Raw genomic sequence first — 19595 nt, 5'->3', positions numbered from 1 at the left:
GTAGAGTGCATGTCTAGTAAGCACAAGGTCCTGGGTTCAATTCCCAGTACCTCCATTAAAAATAAATAAATAAAATCTAATTAGTCCCCCCTCAAAAAAGTATACAGTGCTCTATGCAAATTGTATCTCAATAAAACTAGAAGAAAAAAAGAAAAGAATTATTTTTAAAAACTCAAATGTCCTTTGCCTCTGCTGTAAAACTCTTGAAATTTAGACCCTGACTGCATAGAAATTTGTCCTCTCAAAAAAACCCAAACTGTAATGGTCCCCAGGAAGTCTGAAAACATTTAATTAATGACCATATTTGCAGCTCAGATGACTATCTCAGGGAAGTCAGGGGTCTCGTTTATCCCAGTGGGTGTAGCTGTGTGTTAGAGGCTGGGTGAAGTTCAGTTCCTTTATTTTATTTTATTTATTGTGTAGGAGAACATCTGTTGTTCAGACTCATTTCTTTGGGGCTGTTGTGAACATACTTCTCCAAGCATGTTCTGTCTTCTGTCATCCCAGACTAGGCCATCAATCTCTTTCTACTCTGTTCTGTGCATCGTTAGAAGCTGCTTTGTGTGGCGAAGAGCTGCTGGTTTGTGGAGCTCTTGTTGCCGATGTGTCGTATTTGTTGCTTCCTTCTCAGCCCAGCAGGAAATTACCTTCTGCTCAAATGATCTCCTTTCCTTCTAATCCCACCATCATTTTAGAATAATTTTCTCTTTCCAGATGATCTGATGAAGTCCTTGTGTGGACTGTTCATGGCAGGGTCTCATGTCCTTATGGAAACAGACTTCTCATCTTGAGTTCGAGGAAGGAGTATTAAGCCTTCTGAAATCATCTGCTATTTAATTATAGAGGACGACCTTCTGTGACTCAACGTCCACCCGGTTTTGTAGAATTTACACTTCTGTTAACAGGGTGTTCAAAGAGGAGTCTTCCTCTCTTAGTTTCAGTAGAGGCTACAAACATCTAATCACAAAACAATAGACGCTATACCTACTTTCTGAAATGAGGTGCTAGACCACCTATGTAAGGTTGTGAAGGAGGTAACTGGGGAGCAGTGTTACCTCCTTAATCAACCCCTAACTCGAGGGTGAAATAGAATTGAGTTTGCAAAGGCTAAGTGAGAGAATGTCTTTGAAGGAAGGTGGTGAAGTGCTCTGGCAATTCCCCACTAAGTCTCCATGTAGGAAAATGAGAAGATGAGAGAGGTAACTGAAGCAGACCCCTTGGAGCCTCGATATGTATTCTTTAAAGTTTAGCAGCCCCGGTGGACTGGTGGCTGAACCATGCTTGAAAGGGCAACCTTTGGATATATAATATTTCCATGTTGTCCATTTCTAAATATTTTAAATTTCCATCATGAATTCTTTTATCAGTAGTGTGTTTAGTAGTGTGTCTTCAAATTTCCATAAGCTTTTTTTTTTTTCATCTTTGGTTTATGCTTTCTAATTTTATAACACTGCTGTCAGAAATCATTTGTAAGATGGTGATTATTTGGTATTTGTTAAGGTTTGCTTTATAACTTAGTTGTGGTCAATTTTTTTTTAATTCTTATTTTTTTTATTTAAGTGTAGTTGGTTTACAATGTTAATTTCAGGTGTACAGCAAAGTGATTCAGTTATACATACATATATATATATATTCAGATTCTTTTCCATTATAGCTCATTATAAGAAATTGAATATAATTCCCCGTGCTATACAGCATGTCTTTGTTGTTTATCTGTTTTATATATAGTAATGTGTATCTATTAATCCCAAACTCCTAATCTATCCCTCCCCCACTGGTAACTACAATTTGTCTTCTATGACTGTAAGTCTATGTCTGGTTTATAAATAAATTTTCTATCTTTTCAGTTTTTTAAAAATTCTACATATGAACAAGATCATATATTTGTCTTTCTCTGTCTGACTCACTTTACTTAATATGATCATCTCTAGGTCCACCTATGTTGCTGCAAATGGCATTATTTCATTCTTTTTTATGGCTGAGTAACATTCCATTATACATATAAGTTGTGGTCAATTTTTATAATGTTCCATGTGTGTTTTAAATGGATGTCTAGCCTGTAATTATTGGATGTAGGATTCTATATATATGTGTATATTTCAAGTTTGTCAGTTGTGTTGTTTAAACCTCATATATCTGCACTAATTTTAAGTCCCCTTAATGTATGAATTACTAAGAGAGGAATGTGAAGGTCTTCCATCTGACTGGATTTATTCAATCCTCCCTGTAATTATTTTACTTATATATTTTGAGGCTATGTTATCAGGAACATACCATTTTGGGATTAAGTTTCCCTTGTGAATTGCTCTTTTGATACTATGTAATCTCTCTCTTTATTCCTTATAATTAAGGTGACTATATTATTTATCATCCAAACAGAGACTCTTTAGCTAGTGAAAAGGGACACTAAAAATAATTAATAGGTTGTTTTAAGAGAAGATTGATAGTGATAAATGCCTATATTAATAAAAAAGAAAGATCTCAAATAAATAACCTAACTTCACATTTCAAGGAGCTAGAAAAAGAATAACAAAGTCCAAAGTTAGCAGATGAAGGAAATAATAGAGATTAGAGCAAAACAAATGAAACAGAGAATAGAAAAACAATAGAAAAGTAAATTTGTTTTTTTGAAAAGATAAAAAAATTGACAAAGCTTTACCTCGATGAACCAAGAAGAAAAGAGAGAGGCCCCAAATAAATAAAATTGTTAATGAAAGAGGAGGAATTACAACTAATATCGTAGAAACACACAGAATTTTAAGAGAGTACTATAAACAATTATACATCAACAATTTGGACAACTTAGAAGAAATGGACAAATTTCTAGGTTGAAACATACAGCCTACCAAGACAGAATCATGAAGAAATAGAATACTTAAAAAGATCAATCATAAGTAAGGAGATTGAATCATTAATCAAAAATCTCCCAACAAAGAAAAACCCAGGACAACTGGTGAATTAACCCAAACATCTGAAGGAGAATTAATGCCAGTCCTTCTCGAACTCTTCCAAAATCTTGAAGATGAGGGAAGACTCTCAAATTCATTTTATAAGGCTGGCATTACTATAATACCAAAACCAGACAAGGATAGAACAAGAAAGGAAAATTATAGGCAAATATTTCCAGTGAATATAGATGCAAAAATTCTCAAAAAAAAAAAAAAAACCACCCCTAAAAACCTAGCAAACCAAATTCAAGATCACATCAAAAGGATCATATACCATGGTCACATGGGCTTCATCCCTGGGGTGAGTGTTAACATACACAAGACTGATCAAGGCTGATTTAACATAAACACATCAGTAAATAGGATATGCCAAATGAACAGAATGAAAGATAAAAATCATCTGATCTTAATAGATGCAGTAAAAGAATTCAACAAAATACATCCTCCAATGATAAAAAAAATTCTCACCAATTTGGACACAGAAAAAACATATCTCAACCTAATAAAGGTCATAGATGATAAGCCTATGGGTAACATCATACTCAGTGGTGAAAGGTTGAAAGTTTACCCTCTAGGATCAGGAACAAGACAAGGGTGTCCACTCTCACCACTCCTATTCAACATAGTGTTAGAAGTCCTCCCCAAAACAGGCCAGAGAAAGGAGGGGGAGAGACAGTTTAAAAATCCAACCTCCAGATTGTTGTTGGGTCCCTATTCCTAGACTTGCTGTACTGTCAACCTTGCCCTCGAGGAAGAGGTCTGCTACAGAAACCCCACTTACTGAGCTCACCCCAGTGAGCTGTGTGCTCAGGGCTTCACTCTTAGAAACACAGAAAGATGTAGGCAGGGCTTTGAACTTTCAGTCTTTCTGTTTCATTCCCAGCCTTAGCTTTTGTAAGTGAGATGGTGTAGGATAAATGCCTAATTATTTATTTTACAAACAAAAACAAAAACAAAAACAAAAACAAAAACAAAAACAAAAACAGCTCCCTTTCCCACTGGAAGGCAAAAGGGGCTACAGTCGGTTTAGACATCACAGAACAATTTCCTTACCCTTCTGTCCGCTGGAAGCAGTGTGAGAAGAAGGTTGGGTAGCTAAGCTGGGACCAGACCATGAGGGCCATGTGAAGGGGTTTAGATCCGTGGTTTCCACCCGAAGAGTTTATGGCACCCTCTGATTTTGATCAAAACATGATCAGAATCTCCCCTTGTTGACTTCAGTGGACTAACCTGTGATTTTACCTAAATATATACAGCTATAAAATCAGGCTAAGAGTCATTATATTTATAACTCTTACATAATGATGAAACCAAAGTAGATTTGTAAACTGTATTCAAATAAAAGTGCAAGCTAAAACAGAAAATAAAACAAAAAATGAATTCAACATGTCAGATCAAGTTGTTCTGGGGAAACAAAATGACCGCTCTCAAAGTGACAATGACGCTGCTCTCAAGTAGAGTGTGGTGAGTCTGACCTACTTGTACGGTGTGTTAGAAATGACTCAACCGTTCACCGTTCTCTATTTCAACACGGAGGAAGCTTAATTTGGGGAGTGATAGGAAAGACTTCAACCTTCATTTGTCCCTGAGGCACCATTTCTTCCATGTTTGTCTCTGGACTTTCCCTCATTAGCCTGGGGTAATTAAAATAGTACTACCTGGAGCCCATGGGCTTGTTAACAAATGCAAACAGGGGCACTAAAATGTCAAGACAGTGCTTGGTTTTAAAAGTGGAAATCCAGATGATCCAGAATATCATTGTATTAGAAAATTTAAATATCACTGACATGAAAGGAAGAAAACATATTCTAACAGAGATTTTGAAGTCCTTTCTTAATTCGCCTGAAGACCTCCACCCTCTCCAGCTGGGAACTCGTGTGTTCTTCCAAAGATAATTTAGGTATTTAGGGTCCTTCAGGTGATAAGAATGGAGGTTGACCAGGGAAGGGGCCCAGGCTAACGGCAGAGAAGAAGGAGGAGTCAGAGACAAGGCATCCTGCAGACCGACAGTGATGCACGCAGGTAGGCGGGGGTGGATACGGGATGTTGCAGCGGCTTCTGTGATGCTCCACTCTGGTCCCCTCTTCAGGCAGTTGCAGCTGCTGGGAATATGTGGTGTTCACGGCTAGGGCTGTGTCCTCTGGGCATTACTCTCTGTGACAGAGAACTGCTTTGCCCAAGGCAACACTCCTTCCTGGGGATCTAGTCATGCCTAGTGACTGGCTGATGTTGGCTGCAAAGGCTTCAATTTGGGACAACATCGAAGAGCCATCTGAGCTCCAGAACCCTGTGTAGGATCAGCTGAGGCCTCACTTGCAACTTTATTGGGCGTCAGCTTCCCTCCTTTTAGGTGTCTCTCCTGAGAGTTCTCCCCAGTAAAACAGCTGCATGCAATTCCTTATCTAAGAGTCTGATTCGAGAAAGCCCAGCCTAAGGCAGTATCAATGGGTCCTATGAACAGAACCTGTGGGTGTGTTCACTGCTGAACTCCCAGTGGCCAGCACAGCGTCTGGTACATGATGGGTAATCAGTAAACGCCTGAGTGAATGAATGAATGATTGAATGATGGATGTGACAAAATCAAGGATGACTACTTTCATTCTGGCTTTGAACATTGATCAGATGATGGGTCACTGGGGGGAATAGGATGACTTTAGACATTACAGGTTCTCTGATTTATTTTTATTTTTTTTCCTTCCAATGGCTTTATTCAAATCTAAAAACTGAGAAATGATTAGTTATAGCAATAATTGGAATGCAGGGATTTTTCTCTTGTTTTTATTATTTATTTATTTATTTATTTGTTAAACATTTTTTTATTGTGTTATAGTCATTTTACAATGTTGTGTCAAATTCCAGTGTAGAGCACAATTTTTCAGTTATACATGAACATACATATGGTTGTCTGATTTATGTTTATTGCCTCATTCTGTGTTTTCTTCTTGGCCCTGATTCTACACCTTCTCTCCCACCCTCAAGTACACATTGAATGGTTTCCTGGAGGTGGCTGGTGTTCAGGGTGTTCCGAATAAATTACGAGACAATGTCAGTGAGCATGAGATCTGTTGACTGCTCCCTGATATCCCCATGTAATAACCTCGAGTTGAGGTTCTAGGTCTCTTGTTTGTCTGTGAGGTGTGGCTTGCACTCAGGAGTGATGAGTCCAGATTTAATGGCCTCATTGCATGTCAATACATCAAATGACAATCATGAGATTGGATGAGGGGAGGAAATGCTAGGTTCTGTGATTGTTCCAGATTTCGTTCCTGGCGGTGTCCAGGGAGTGCTTTCAGGGTGGAGACAGCAGCATTACCATTTTAACGAGCCCAGTCTCCCTGTAGTTTATGGCTGCTTTCCACCCACGGCAAATCTGATGGGCAATTGCTCTCCCTCTTAAGACCTCTTAAGGTGGTCTTTCTGGGATCCAAGATTAGGTCAGACGCTCCTCCCCACTGTCAGGCAGCCTCATAAAACTCCTTCTTTTAATTGGAATTCCAGGCCATTAAGTAGTGGCCTAATTTGCTGCCTTGGACTGTTTCTCATGTTAACTTTACAAAGCTAAGAAGGAAACCAGATTTGGGTCTGGGTTTTCTTCTACAACACATTTCTTAAAGTGTCAGACTTGCATTTCTAGAAGAGAGAGGAGTTGAATATACTTTGAGTGGGGACGAGCCTAGGGAGTGGGGGTCGGGACACTTTGATGAAACAGAACTGTGGAAACATGGAGGCGGCTGGGCCCTTGGAGGGTATCCGGTATCCCCTGCTCTGCACTTTATTCGTTACAATCCGGGGAGGTGGGGTTGCTAATCTAAAATTACAGAGGTGATTTCAGGCAGAGAGTAGTTCAGAACCTGGACCAACTGAGGTTACCAAATAGGAAGGTTTCATGGGAGTTGTGAGGTTCCCCTTAGCAGAACAGACTGTTCCCCCTTGCAGTAGGATGGCCGAGCAAGGGACTGCGGGAAAAAGTAAGCCGTTGGTGCCAGTTCCCTATTTCTGATGTACGGATCACTTGATCAGGACTGTCACCCTTCCCCGACTAAGAGATGTCAGTGAATTGCACCTGACAAACAAAATCTTCATTGGGAAATAACCTCCCCAGGTTGTTGGGATGAGTTTGAGAAGTATCTCTGGCCAGCGGCATTGGAGTTTCTGATCACATTCTGGACGAGTGCTAAGCTTTCCAAACCCGAGGGGCTCACAGAGGACAAAGCCTACTGCAATCTGTGGCTGTGGTCATCATGGATGTCCAGGCTTCCCACTGCAAGTTTCTCCCTCGGGTCTGCTTTTAAGAGAGCAAAGCCCCAGATGGCGTTTGGAACCAGCCGCTGTCACTCTGTGTAAATCCCTTAGTCCTGCTGGATCCCTCGAACAAAGCTAATCTGCCATCTGACACCTGGGCTTGTCACCTTTAATTCCAGGCTTCTGAGCTGCTGTCTCTGAGGAAATAAAGGGGAGGATTTCTCTTCTGCCCTCATGTCCTCTTGACATCTATTATTCTGCTCATGGACTTCCACCCCGCGGGGCACAAGGCTGCATTTCTCAACTCTTCTGTTCAACAGTGTCAAGCCATTCCTGAGTTTTTGACCTGCCTATTTTGCAGTTTTATTTATTTATTTTGGGTGAAGGAATCCTGTGGCAACAAAAAGCTCCTTTTTAGAAGCTGTTTCTGTTAGAAAGTTTAGGAACAAAGAGAGACATGAAAAAAGAAGCTGTTTGCTTATGATGGAATTTCAGGGATTCTTGGCTTTTCACAGGATTCCTACAATATGTGCAGTCCCTGTCTTAGGCACAGAAGATGCAGGGAAAGGCCTAGAAGCCAGTTGAGCTCTCCTCAAATTTCCCCATCATGAGATACATCCACAAAGTCACTAATGGGGAAAGCAATCTATTTTTAGGCACATAAAATAATTTAGGTCAGAATATGCCAGGTAGCATTCATTGCATTGTAGCTGAAAACAAACCCCAATTTGGATGGTTATAAAATGATTTCAATAAACATCATTGCGAAAAGCATAAGCATTTTAATGAGCTCATCTGTATCTCTGCAGGGCCTGCTGAGATATAAATATACATATATATGCATAATATAGATTGTTGTGAATATATTTGTTATTAGTTGTATCCTTCTCTCCTCTTTTCCCATTGTTGTTCTGTTACAAAATGTCTTCTATCTTTGGAGTGAAAGGAGAGTTCTGTTTATTTTAGTTTCTCCCAGAGCAAGCAAGCCAAGACAGGGAGGGCCAGGTGGAAGCTGTCCTTTTTATGACCCACACTTGGAAGTCATGCAGCATCACTTCTGCCCCATTCTGTTCATTAGACGTGAACCCCCAGCTGTGGCCTGCTTTCAAGTGGAGGAAAATTAGCCTTCACCTTTTTTTTTTTTTTTGAAGTAATGTTGATTTACAATGTTGTGTTAGTTTTGAGGGTACGGCATAGTGATTCAGAATACATATATACATGTTCTTTTTCATACTCTTTTTCATTATGTTATTACAAACTATTGAATATAGTTCCCTGTGCTCTACAGTAGGACCTTGTTGCTTACTTATTCTGTATATAGTAGTTTGTATCTGCTAGTCCCAAAACTCCTGCTTTATCTCTCCTGCCCTCTCCTTTCCCCTTTGGTAACCATAAGTTGGTTTTCTATGTCTGTCAGTCTGTTTCTGTTTTGTAAATAAGTTCATTTGTGTCATTTGTTTTTAGGTTCCACATATGAGTGATATCATATATTTGTCTTTGTCTGGCTTACTTCGCTTAGTATGATCATCTCTAGGTCCATCCATGTTGCTGCAAATGGCATTATTTTATTTCATTCTTTTTTATGGCTGCGTAGTATTTCATTGTATAAATATACCACAATTTCTTTATGCAGTCATCTGTTGATGGGCATTTAGGTTGCTTCCACGTCTTGACTATTGTAAATAGTGCTGCTATGAACTTTGGGGTTCATGTATCTTTTTGAATTGGAATTTTCTCCAGATATATGCCCAGGAGTGGGATTGCTAGATCATAGGCTAAGTCTGTTTTTAGTTTTTTGAGGAATCTCCCTACTGTTTTCTATAATGGCTGCACCAAACAACATTCCCACCAGCGGTGTGGAAGGGTGCCCTTTCCTCCACACCCTCTCCAGCATCTATTGTTTGTGGACTCCTGAATGATTAGCCTTCACCTTCTTAAGGGAGCAGTGTCAACGAATTTACAGATGCTTTAGAACTACGGTCTCTGTATTTCAAGGGTTCCTCCTGAGGTCATGCAGCACATTTCCCTTTCTTTCAGTCATTTCTGAGGCAGGAACAGTCCCATCCCGGATAAATGACTCCAGGGAGTGCTGTGAAGAATGATTTCTCAGTAACCAAGTCCTTGTTCCCCTGGGTAAGAAAGTTCTCTGCTCACACAGGCCACCACTGATGCTGACCCTACAAGGCTGAAGGGTGGCTCTCCAAATCAAAATGTTTTTGAAAGGACAAAGAAGCCCTGAGTCGGGGTGAGGGCCAGGAGAGACTGCTGTCCATCAGGCAAATCGGGAAGGCTTGGGTTCCCCTTGATGCAGCCTGGGACCCGGCCCCTTCTAAGGTGAACTTTCTGTGACAGTCCCTTCACGTCTCTCGAAATGAAATGCATTTAGACCGTGTGCTTATTTTTTCCTTCCCCTCATGTGCTCTCTATGGAATTCATTATCTCTGATTTAGTAAAGTGCATTACACACCCAAGGAGTCAGTTTAACTAATGCCAGCTCATCTACTAATATCAGTCTCCTCTCCTTGGAGGAATCTGCCGAGATTAGGTCTGACCTGCTGCTGTAAAAATATGGAAAGGAGAAAGATGGAAACTGGAGTGAGGGATCCTCACCTCTTGGAAGGACTAATCTGGGATATTTAAGGAAGAGATTTTGCCTTTTTGAGGGGGTTTGTCATCATTTTCTCTGTTCAGTCTCCCACTGGGACTTCTCTCAGAGCCAGCCTTGCTCATGCTGGGTTCTGCCTGGACAGATCAGTTGTGCGGAAGGAGAGGCTTCAGCTCAGGGTCTTGGTTTGAGTCTGGGTACAGCACCAGGCAGGGCACTAGGTACACAGGGGACAGTCAGTAGAAGACTGTGTGATGAGCAGGTGCAGAATGGAGCATGGCCTGAGTGCTGACCTGAGGTCTAGCTCTTGATCTGTGGCCCAGCCTCCCAGCACTCGAGTCCTGCGGCCTTGATTTTCATTTCTGTGAAATGGGAGCAGCAGGGGTAGGTTGGGGAAGCCAGGGACTCCATGGTTCTGGGCTATTTCTGTGTCTTGGAGGAATTAGGACTGTAGTCATCAGATGTGGCAATATCTAGAGGGACGCTGTAGTTGGAGACCGGCTCTAATGCTGGTGTGGTGGCACAGACAGAAGGCAGATGTCCTGTGTGATTTGGTGCAGGTCAGAGCTCCTCTCTGGACCACACCTGACTCATCTCTAGAATAAAGAGGAGGTGGCTGCTTCTTGGCTCTAAGTCCTCTGCTTCCAATTGTTTCCTCCATCAACAGCTATCCTGAGCCAGAATCCTCTGGGATTACTTGAGCAGTGCCAAACGTTGGTGACAAAACATACTTGGCATGATTCTGGGAATGCTGGGGGCTCTTGTTTCCTGAAGGGGGCTGTCAAGATGGCAAGACAGAGCCTCCTTTTCAGTCAGGAAATCTGTAGTTTGAGAATGAGCTGATTCGAGCATTCAAGGGGCTACTGATTTTTGAGACTTTTAGAATTGGAGGCAGTTTTATACATAATAGAAAGAGTACAGTGCCTTCATATTTCTGATCAACGCTAGAGAGATGACATGGACAACAATTTAGCAAATGGATGTTTAAGCTCAGAGTGGCCACTTTTCATGGAGAGTTTTCTCCTATAGTCGGCTGCCTAATGCCTTCAAGGAGAAAAACATCAAAGTTCTCTAGATTTCCAGTGCTAGGACTGAGTAGGAGGCTGTCTGCGGTGAGGCTTAGCACAGTGCCCATCACATACTAGGTGCTCAATAAAAACGTGTCAAAGAAATGAATGTGTGAGTTTCTATAAGAGAACTGTTACCAGCTCTTTCAATAGGAAAGTCTAGGATTTGTCTTGTGGATTCCAACTTAGCAATAATTCTTCCACATCAAATCCTCATCCCCTATGCCTTCTCTTTGGAACCTCTCTCTGTAAATACCTCAGAGATATTTTCCTTTTATTTATTTTATAAACTATATTCTTATCTCAGTCCCTTTGTCTTATAGTGACAAGACCTAGATATGTGGATATTATGGCTCTTGTGAAAAAACTGGGTCACTTTCAAACTGATTTATAGGACTTGTCCAAGGGCAGGTGTATGTAAATCTTGATTCAGGCTCTAAAAAGAGGTATGCAAGTTAAAAATGATGTATCTTTATTGATTTAGGAAACTGCAATGTCATAAGTTATTTACAAAAGGCTCACTCCTTTGTATTCCTAAAAACTAATTTTCACTGTTATTAATTCACTCCTTGTGTCCTAAATAAGGGTATTACAAATTTAATTGATTTTGAACTCACTGATTTTGAAGTTAATGAAATTGTTTATTTCAGTAACTTCACTTCCATTTCTTTTTCTTCACCATTAAACTTGGTGATATAAATTCTAAAATGATTTGTCTAACAGCAGAAGGGGCTACAAGCAAGAGATCTCAGTTCTCTGGAAGTTTTCCAATTTTATATCTTGGGGAATATACCAGTTCAAGAAGTCATTGTGGCTCTTTCTCTCGAAAGATATTTTCTTTTTGACTCCATATTTGTCTTCTTATTTAAGGAGACATTGAGTCTGTTTCCTCACAGAACATTTGATGACTTCTCATGGTTTCCATAAACATCCTCAAATACTTAGCATGGGGTCCTCAGCTCTTGATGATCTGGTTGCAAATGTACCTCCTTTTCCACATCCCATCTTATTGCTTCTGCTACCCACTGTTTCCACCTTGTCCCTCAAGTACACCACAAACTTTAAGAACAGTAGTGTATCAGTTATCTCTTGCTGCATAACAAGTTACCCCAAAGCTGTAGGTGTTATATCATGGTTACTGTGAGTCAGGAATCTGGGCGTAGCCTAGCTGGGTCTCTCCCTCCCACAAGGCTGCAGTCAAGGTATCAGCTGGGACTGCGATCACCTCAAGGTTCAGCTGGACCAGGACCAGCTCATCTCCAAGCTCATTCACGTGATTGTTGGCAGGGTCCATTTCCTCTTGGACTTAGCTCTTCGTTGGATGTTGGCCTGAGATCACCTTCCATTCTTTGCCAAGGGGGTCTCTCATCCAAGAGAATATGCAATGAGGGTGAAAGAATGTGAGAGAGAGAGAGAGAGTGAATACCAGCAGGATGGGCCTCACAATGCTTTGTAATCTAATCATGGATGCGACACCCCATCACTTCTGCTGTTTCTGTTGGTTAGAAGTGAGTCACTAGGATCAGCATATCCCAAAGGGGAGAGGGTTACACAAGGTCATGGACACCAGGAGATGGGGATCCCTGGGGGTGTGTCAGAAGCTGCTGACCACATGTGGTATTTATGGTTGACGTTTATGGAGTTTGTACTGTGCAGGAGGTGTTGTGCTGAGCCCTTTCCTGTGCAATCCTCCAAAAGATTCTTTTGAGTGGACAGTGTTTTCATCTTCATTGTGGGGCTCAGAAAGTTTAAGCAACTAGTGGCACAGAAAGGTTAAGTAACAGCCAAGTGGCAGGGGCAGGGGTTGATCCCCTGGTGGTCAGGCTCCCGAACCTTGAGACAGGAGCCAGTTTCCTCATTTCTCATTCTTAGAGCTTAGCACAGGCTCTGGGTTGTAGGAGCCTAGTAGGTACTGAGTAACAGCTAAGTGGATGAATGGGCGAGGATAGACCTGGGTCACACTGTCACTGCTTTTGCCCAAACTCTGGTCCTAGTCCTTGATCCAGTCTAAATAATAAAGAAATTACCATGTGGTTAAATAAAGCCAAATTATATTTAATAATTAAGGGCAGCTCTGAATTCCAGGTGCAGGATCCAAGAGAGGGTTTTGTAAATTATTCTCACATGGCACCAGGCAGATTTCATTACTACTGAGAACTTCCAAAGGATATACAGGAAATCAGAATGCCAGAACCCAGGGTGAAGAAGATGGAGTTGTAAGAATGCCACAAATTCAGGAGGAATGTGAGAACAGTGTTTGGAAGGTGGAATTAGCAGCTGATTGTTGGCAGGATTTTGAATCAGACTTCCTTTTCTGAAAGAACAATGGGATTAAAGCTGGCAGGCAAATGACTAGCTGAACCGGAGATAAACTGGTAGTGTGTCTGTGGCGGAACAGATGAGGGGGATGTGGGCAAGCAGGGACGGGGGACCGAGAGATGCATCCGACAGACCTTGACTCAACAGCTCCGTTCTGCAGTTCTCACTTTCAGGATTCCTTGAAGTGTTTGGGCTACAGGAACAAGTCAGATGGACCCAGATGTCCTGGCTGATGGATAAACCTGTAGTTACAGTGGCCCAGGGACACTCAGCCTTTGAGGATGTCAGTGTAGTACCCAGCACTGGGAAGTTTATAAAGTGCTTTCTCATGAGGTCTTATTTGTGCCTTCAGAGGAACCTCTGCAGGGCACTTGTCAAGAAGACCGGACAGACCTATCACCCAACTGGCCCCTTCTCTCCCTATGAGGAAACCACGTGGTAATCAATTCCTCATAAATTTCCCTGCTAAAATGGACCACAATTCCAGCGCTTAATGGCATCAGGCTAATAGTCGGGCAGCCACTGAGTAGGTGGACTCTTAGGGCCAAGGTCTCCCCATCTTGAGATGTGGACTGTCAACCGTTGCCCCTCTGACCCTGGCTTTTCCGGATTCCAGGTGGAGTTCCCTCCCCCTTCCCAGGGACACTTCTTTTGTCGATGTTACTGTTTGTGTTCTGAATTAATGCCACAGATACAAATGGAGCTAATTTGTTTCTCTCTTTGCAGCTGGCAGAGGAAACATTTTTGTCTCTGAGGTGCCATTTGCAACTGACCTCATGCATTATTTATTAGTTTTATAATTTAGCCCAGCCTTTCAGATGCCCGCAGGATGTCACCTGCTCATGGGTATTATTATCTGCGGTTTATAAATAAGGGAACAAGGCTTAAGAAGTCAGGACATGGGTTTTACAGGGTCACACAGGCAGGAAAGAGGGGAGACCCCGAGGCAGGTTTTTTGACTCCAAACTCTGGGTTCTTTCCACTCCCACACCTGCCCCCATGCCCGGTTCCCTGGGGAGTCACACTCAGGGACTCCCATTTTACCATCGTTTTTATTAAGCAGTCACGTCTGGATGTGCTATGTTGTTGAGTGAGGCTGGGCTGTGATGAAAGGGGATGCTTAGAGGCCAAATAAAGAAGAGGTAAACTTAAGGAAGCAAGCAAAGCATAAGTGTGGTGGTGCTGTGTTCTTCCTCCCATCTTGAGAGAAAATGAGTTATTTAGTGACATGGGAGACTCGAAATGCAGGTGCATAAATGGATGAGGCCGTGCCCCGCCCCTCTCTCCAGCTCTGTTCCCAGGCTAGACTGGCCACATCTTTGTCCATCATCTTTTCTTCACTAGGGTATCTCTCCCCCGCCAATAATGGCTGCTTGGCCGAGTGACAGAGGCTGCTGTCCCGCCATCAACAACACTTAGAGGTGGCAGGAGGCAGACCCCAGAGGTCTGGAACGCCAGCAGGAGTGGCCCCCACAATGACACACACCCTGATTCATGTTCCATCTAAAGATAGAGTTTGATCAATGGTTTAAACATGTGATTAGGTATGATGTGTATGCCATTCAGACAGAGCATCCTCTAGTATACTCTCTTGTGTCTTTCCACTTCTACTCATGCCTGGGGCTTTCTTGGGGTCCCCCATCCTCCTATAGATGGCCTCTTTGGACCCCAGAAGTGTTCATCATTTTGCTCCACTGGAGTGTTCATCATTGCCTGCCTTGGGCCCTGGCAAGTCTCCTCCTCTCCCATTAGCAGGAGAGCCAGTGAGTTAATGAATGTGTTAGCCCACATCTCATCTCCAAGGAGCAAAGAGAGAGGCATCGTCTCGTACCTGCTCTGGGTCCGGCTAGCTCATTCCTGCTGTGCCACACATTCAAAACAACCACCACAAAAGGTGAAATTAACTCTGCAAGACCAAGACCCAGATTTGTAACGATGTTCGGCAAATCTTCACCGAACTTGTACCATGGCCAGACTCTTGGGCTGGGCAGGTACCATGGGGGAATAAAAGTGTGATGTCAGCACTCAAGCCCTGTACCTGAACCTGAGCAGCTCCAAAGGGGACCGGTTCTTTTCTTCCCTCCTTGATTCTGAGGACAAGTCATGGATGCCTGGCCTAGTGGTGGTGACGCGATGTGAACTGTCAGTGTCCTGAGCAGAGGTACTGGGGAAGGAGTTGGGAAGGTTCCCTGGGGCAGTGTGGGCAATAGACCGATGACCACGCTGCCCACTGGACTGCATAGCAGCTTTCAGAACCCAGACGATGCTCTTCTGCCTTTCTCTAGGGGGTGTGCTGCGCCGCTTTCCCAGGGAACCACGAGTCCTCCGCACTCAGTGGTTAATGTGTCTGTGTTCCAGCATCTCAGTTCCACCACTGCTTGGCATTCACATTGCGGCTTCAGTTTTCCCCAGGGCCCCTGCACGGCCATCAAGAAAGCTTGTCCACAAAGAGGAACCTATTCTAGCCTTTGCTCTGGGATCTATAATGGTGTTCTTCTGGCCCGTCGATTGGAAAGCTGGGAGGCTTCTGACTTACACTGTGATGGGAGAGGGAGTGGAAAGTGTTACCAGGGAGACTGGCTTGATGACCAGGGGTCAGGATGACCAGAGGCCCCATGAAGACAGCTTGAACCAGCTTGGCTTCTTGCATAATTCCATGCGCACCCTCAAAGTCTGGGCTGGAACCCACTATGAAGGAACCAAGCAAGTCAAAAACCTCTCTAAAGAGATTCTGAATGATATCTCTTTACTGATTATACTATAGAAAAACATCCAGAGAGAAATGACTCATTATTTCTTATTAAGTTTAAAGGACTCTTTCTGGGTTTATAAATAAATTCTTCATCACTCACTTGAAGGTAATAAAGCTTGTAAATTTTCTTCTCTGAAGTTTTATGTCCCCGCTTGCCTTTCTCTGCCATCCAGCTGTGTCTAGCTTTACCTTACCCACCACCAGTTGGTGTGTGTTTAAGAAATGAAAAATAATTTTAATATTTGCCAAAGTAAAATATAATTAGGTTGGTAAATCTGCTGTTTAAAAGGGCATGAACAAAATCCCCAGACTAAACAGAAGTTATTTCTGGATTGTCTTCTGTTTTCAATTATTTCTATAATCTATCTCTTCTATTACCATGGGTAATCAGAAATTGATTGTATTTTCAATAAAACCAAGCCAAAACAGGACAAAGTAAACAAAAAACCACACTGGGGACAAGGCAGGAGGAAAAAATGTGAATAATGCGCATAGTTGCTTTGTCCATCATCCGTCTCTTTATCCATCCATACTTCCGTCCGTCCGTCCATCCATCCATCCATCCATCCATCCATCCATCCATCCACCGATCCACCCAGTGTTTAGTGTGTCTACGTATGCAAGGCATGATTCTGGGATTTGCGTATCAGAGTAGAAATCCCACAATCTTTAATGCCACACTGACCTAAGTTAGAATCATAGTTACAAATTTATGCTGGTTGTGTGACCTACAAAACTCAATCTTTTAAAAAATTTATTGTTACTGAAGTATAGTTAATTTACAAAGTTGTGTTAGTTTCAGATGTACAGCCAAGTGATTCGGTCATATATATATGCCCCCACACACATATATATTCTTTTTCAGATTCTTTTGTCCATTATAGGCTATTATAAAATATGGAGTATCTGTTAATCCCCGAATCCTAATTTATCCCTCCCCTCCCACCCCTTTCCCCTTTGGTAACCACAGTTTGTTTTCTATATCTGTGAGTCTATTTCCAATTTGTAAATAAATTTATTTGTATCATTCTTTTTAAGATTCCACATATAAGTGATGTTATATGATCATTGTTTTTCTCTGTCTAACTTACTTCACTTAATATGGTAATCTCTAGGTGCATCCATATTGCTGCAAATGGCATTATTTCATTCTTTTTTATGGCTGAGTAGTATTCCATTGTATGTATGTATGTGTGTGTTTGTGTATATGTATGTATATACACATATACCACATCTTCTTTATCCACTCATCTGTCAATGGAAATTTAGGTGGCTTCCATATCTTGGCTATTATAAATAGCGCTACTGTGAACATTGGGGTGCATGTATCTTTTCAAGTTAGAGTACAAAATTCAATCTTAGCAGCCTCATGTTGCTCATATATTAAATTTCTCAAATCCCTTCCTCATAAGGCTTTATGTACCTGGAACAGTGCCTGGTACCTAAGAGTTCTATAAATGTTCGTTGTTTCCCTTGTTTCACTCTTTCTTATCTAGTCCCTGATTTACTGATATGCAAACTTTAAGGAAAGTCACTTTGAAATGGAGCTTTCCATTTTGCATGACATTCCTATCTTGCCATTTTGTTAAGAGAAGTAATCAAAGAAAATTACAGTAGACAAAATGGCAAACAAGAGGGCACAAGGCATCTTGAATGTTAATGAAATTCAAGGATTTCTCAGTTCCTCAGAAGACAGTACTCAGGTGTGCAGGGCTGGAGTGTCCTGGGGACTTGGTCAAGACGAATGTCCGTGAGATGCCACCTGCACGTTCTGTTGCACTGAGCTGGTCTTGAGGAGCTGCTGCCCATGATCTCAGCTCTGCTATTTGGAGATTCCTTGGGGTGCTGTCTCATTAGATATGTGGACTCAACTTCAGCAATAGGTGTGGTTTCCCATTCCCGTCCCAGAGCTCATCAGGACTAATCTCACCATGCCTCCCAACCTGGTTTGCCTCAGTGATTGCTGAACGCCTGAGTTCCCTGGCATTCTCTCCTCAGCTGGACTTGTATCCCCTCTGGTTCTGTTCATCCTCTGTTCCAGGGTTTCTGGCACTATTGACATTTTAGGGTGTATAACTCTTTGTTTCAGAGGGCGGTTCTCTGCACGTTTAGCATCCCCGGCCTCTCTCCACTGGATGCCGGTCATTCCCCCTCAGTTATGACAACCAGAGATGTCTCTAGACATTTCCAAATATTCCTAGGGGGCAAAAGTGCACCTGGTTGAAAACTGCTGCTGTAATATAACCTACATCTTCCATTGTGCCCTCTGGAAATGTCATCTTTTGGAACCTCATCTTTAACTTCTTTTCTGGATTTTCCTGCCTCCCTTCTCTGTTTGAAACTTGGTTATCCCTTGGTTGTCTCAAATGGGGACTGTTTCTTCTCCAGTACCTACCAGGAGGTCAGGTAATTTTGCTCCTTGCTCCCCACTGCTGCACTGAAACAGGCATTTTCTATCCTGCCCACAAAAATCTGCTCCTTTGAAGTTCATGGCATCTGGTAATGCTATCCTTTCTTCCTCCTTGATGCATCATCCACTGACTGCCCCATCTTTCTCCCTCATTCTTGGGACAATGCAGTACCTGGCTTAGTCTCTTATTCCTCTCCTAAACACTATCAGCATTCCCAGTGTCTTCTGCATCCATACTGATGACTCATCCAGCACCATGGCCTCTCGGTTCCTGATCTTATCTTCACTGACCTTTTAATTTTGCAAATAGATGAAGGAATGCTGATGACTTGCCAGACACTCTTCTAAATCCCAGGGCAATAAGAATAATGGGATAGACAAAACCTCTGCCCTCAGGGAATTTGCATTAAAAGGGTGGAGAGGTGCGAACAATAAGAGAACAATAAGCGAACAAGAAGCGAACAAGAAAATCTCGTTTGACATTTGCTGTTAAAGGGATACACAGACTCTTGTGGGTAAGGAATGATGGATTGAAGGGGTTAGTTTGCATAGGGGGTGAAAGAAGTCCTCTCTGAGATGCTGAAACGTTGAGGGGCTCACCACGCAGAGAGCCAGAGAGGAACAATTCAGGAAGAAGAAACCAGTAGTCCAAAAGTCTTTGGGGTGCTAATGAGCATGGAATGTTCAAGGGGTAGAAAGTTGGCATAAGTGAGTAGAGAGGTTGGTGTTGGATGAGGTAAATTTGGGAAGCTGAGGTGTGCGCCTTTGTTGATTTGACTGTTTGTATCTTATGTGCACAAAACTGAGTTGATTCTTCTCCTCAGTTCATTATACACTATCATTGCTGGTCTGTGGCTGCTCTCTTTTAAAATTTTAAATATATTATTTGCCCATTTTTTAATTTTAATTTTTTGTGGTGGGGGGAGGTGATTAGGTTTACTTATTTATTTATTCTCAGAGGAAGTACTGGGGATTGAACCCAGGACCTCATGCATGCTACGCATACGCTCTACCCTCCCTCCCCTTTTAAAAAATTTTTATTTTTATTTTTATTTTTTTTTTGCTGGGGGGAGGTTATTTCCCCATTTTATCTCTAATTTCCAACCCAATTCCTCCACCTCCCATATGCTTCCATTCTGCTGTACTTACCTTTTGTATATACGCTTCCATTCTACTTTTCACACATCTATTTACACACGTGTATCCATGTTTGCTGTATTTTAAAGTATTTTAATGAATGTTATTGTGCAAT

Source organism: Camelus dromedarius, chromosome 17 (assembly GCF_036321535.1).
Source record: "Camelus dromedarius isolate mCamDro1 chromosome 17, mCamDro1.pat, whole genome shotgun sequence".
Taxonomy (NCBI): domain Eukaryota; kingdom Metazoa; phylum Chordata; class Mammalia; order Artiodactyla; family Camelidae; genus Camelus; species Camelus dromedarius.
Note: the sequence above shows the minus strand (reverse complement) of the source record.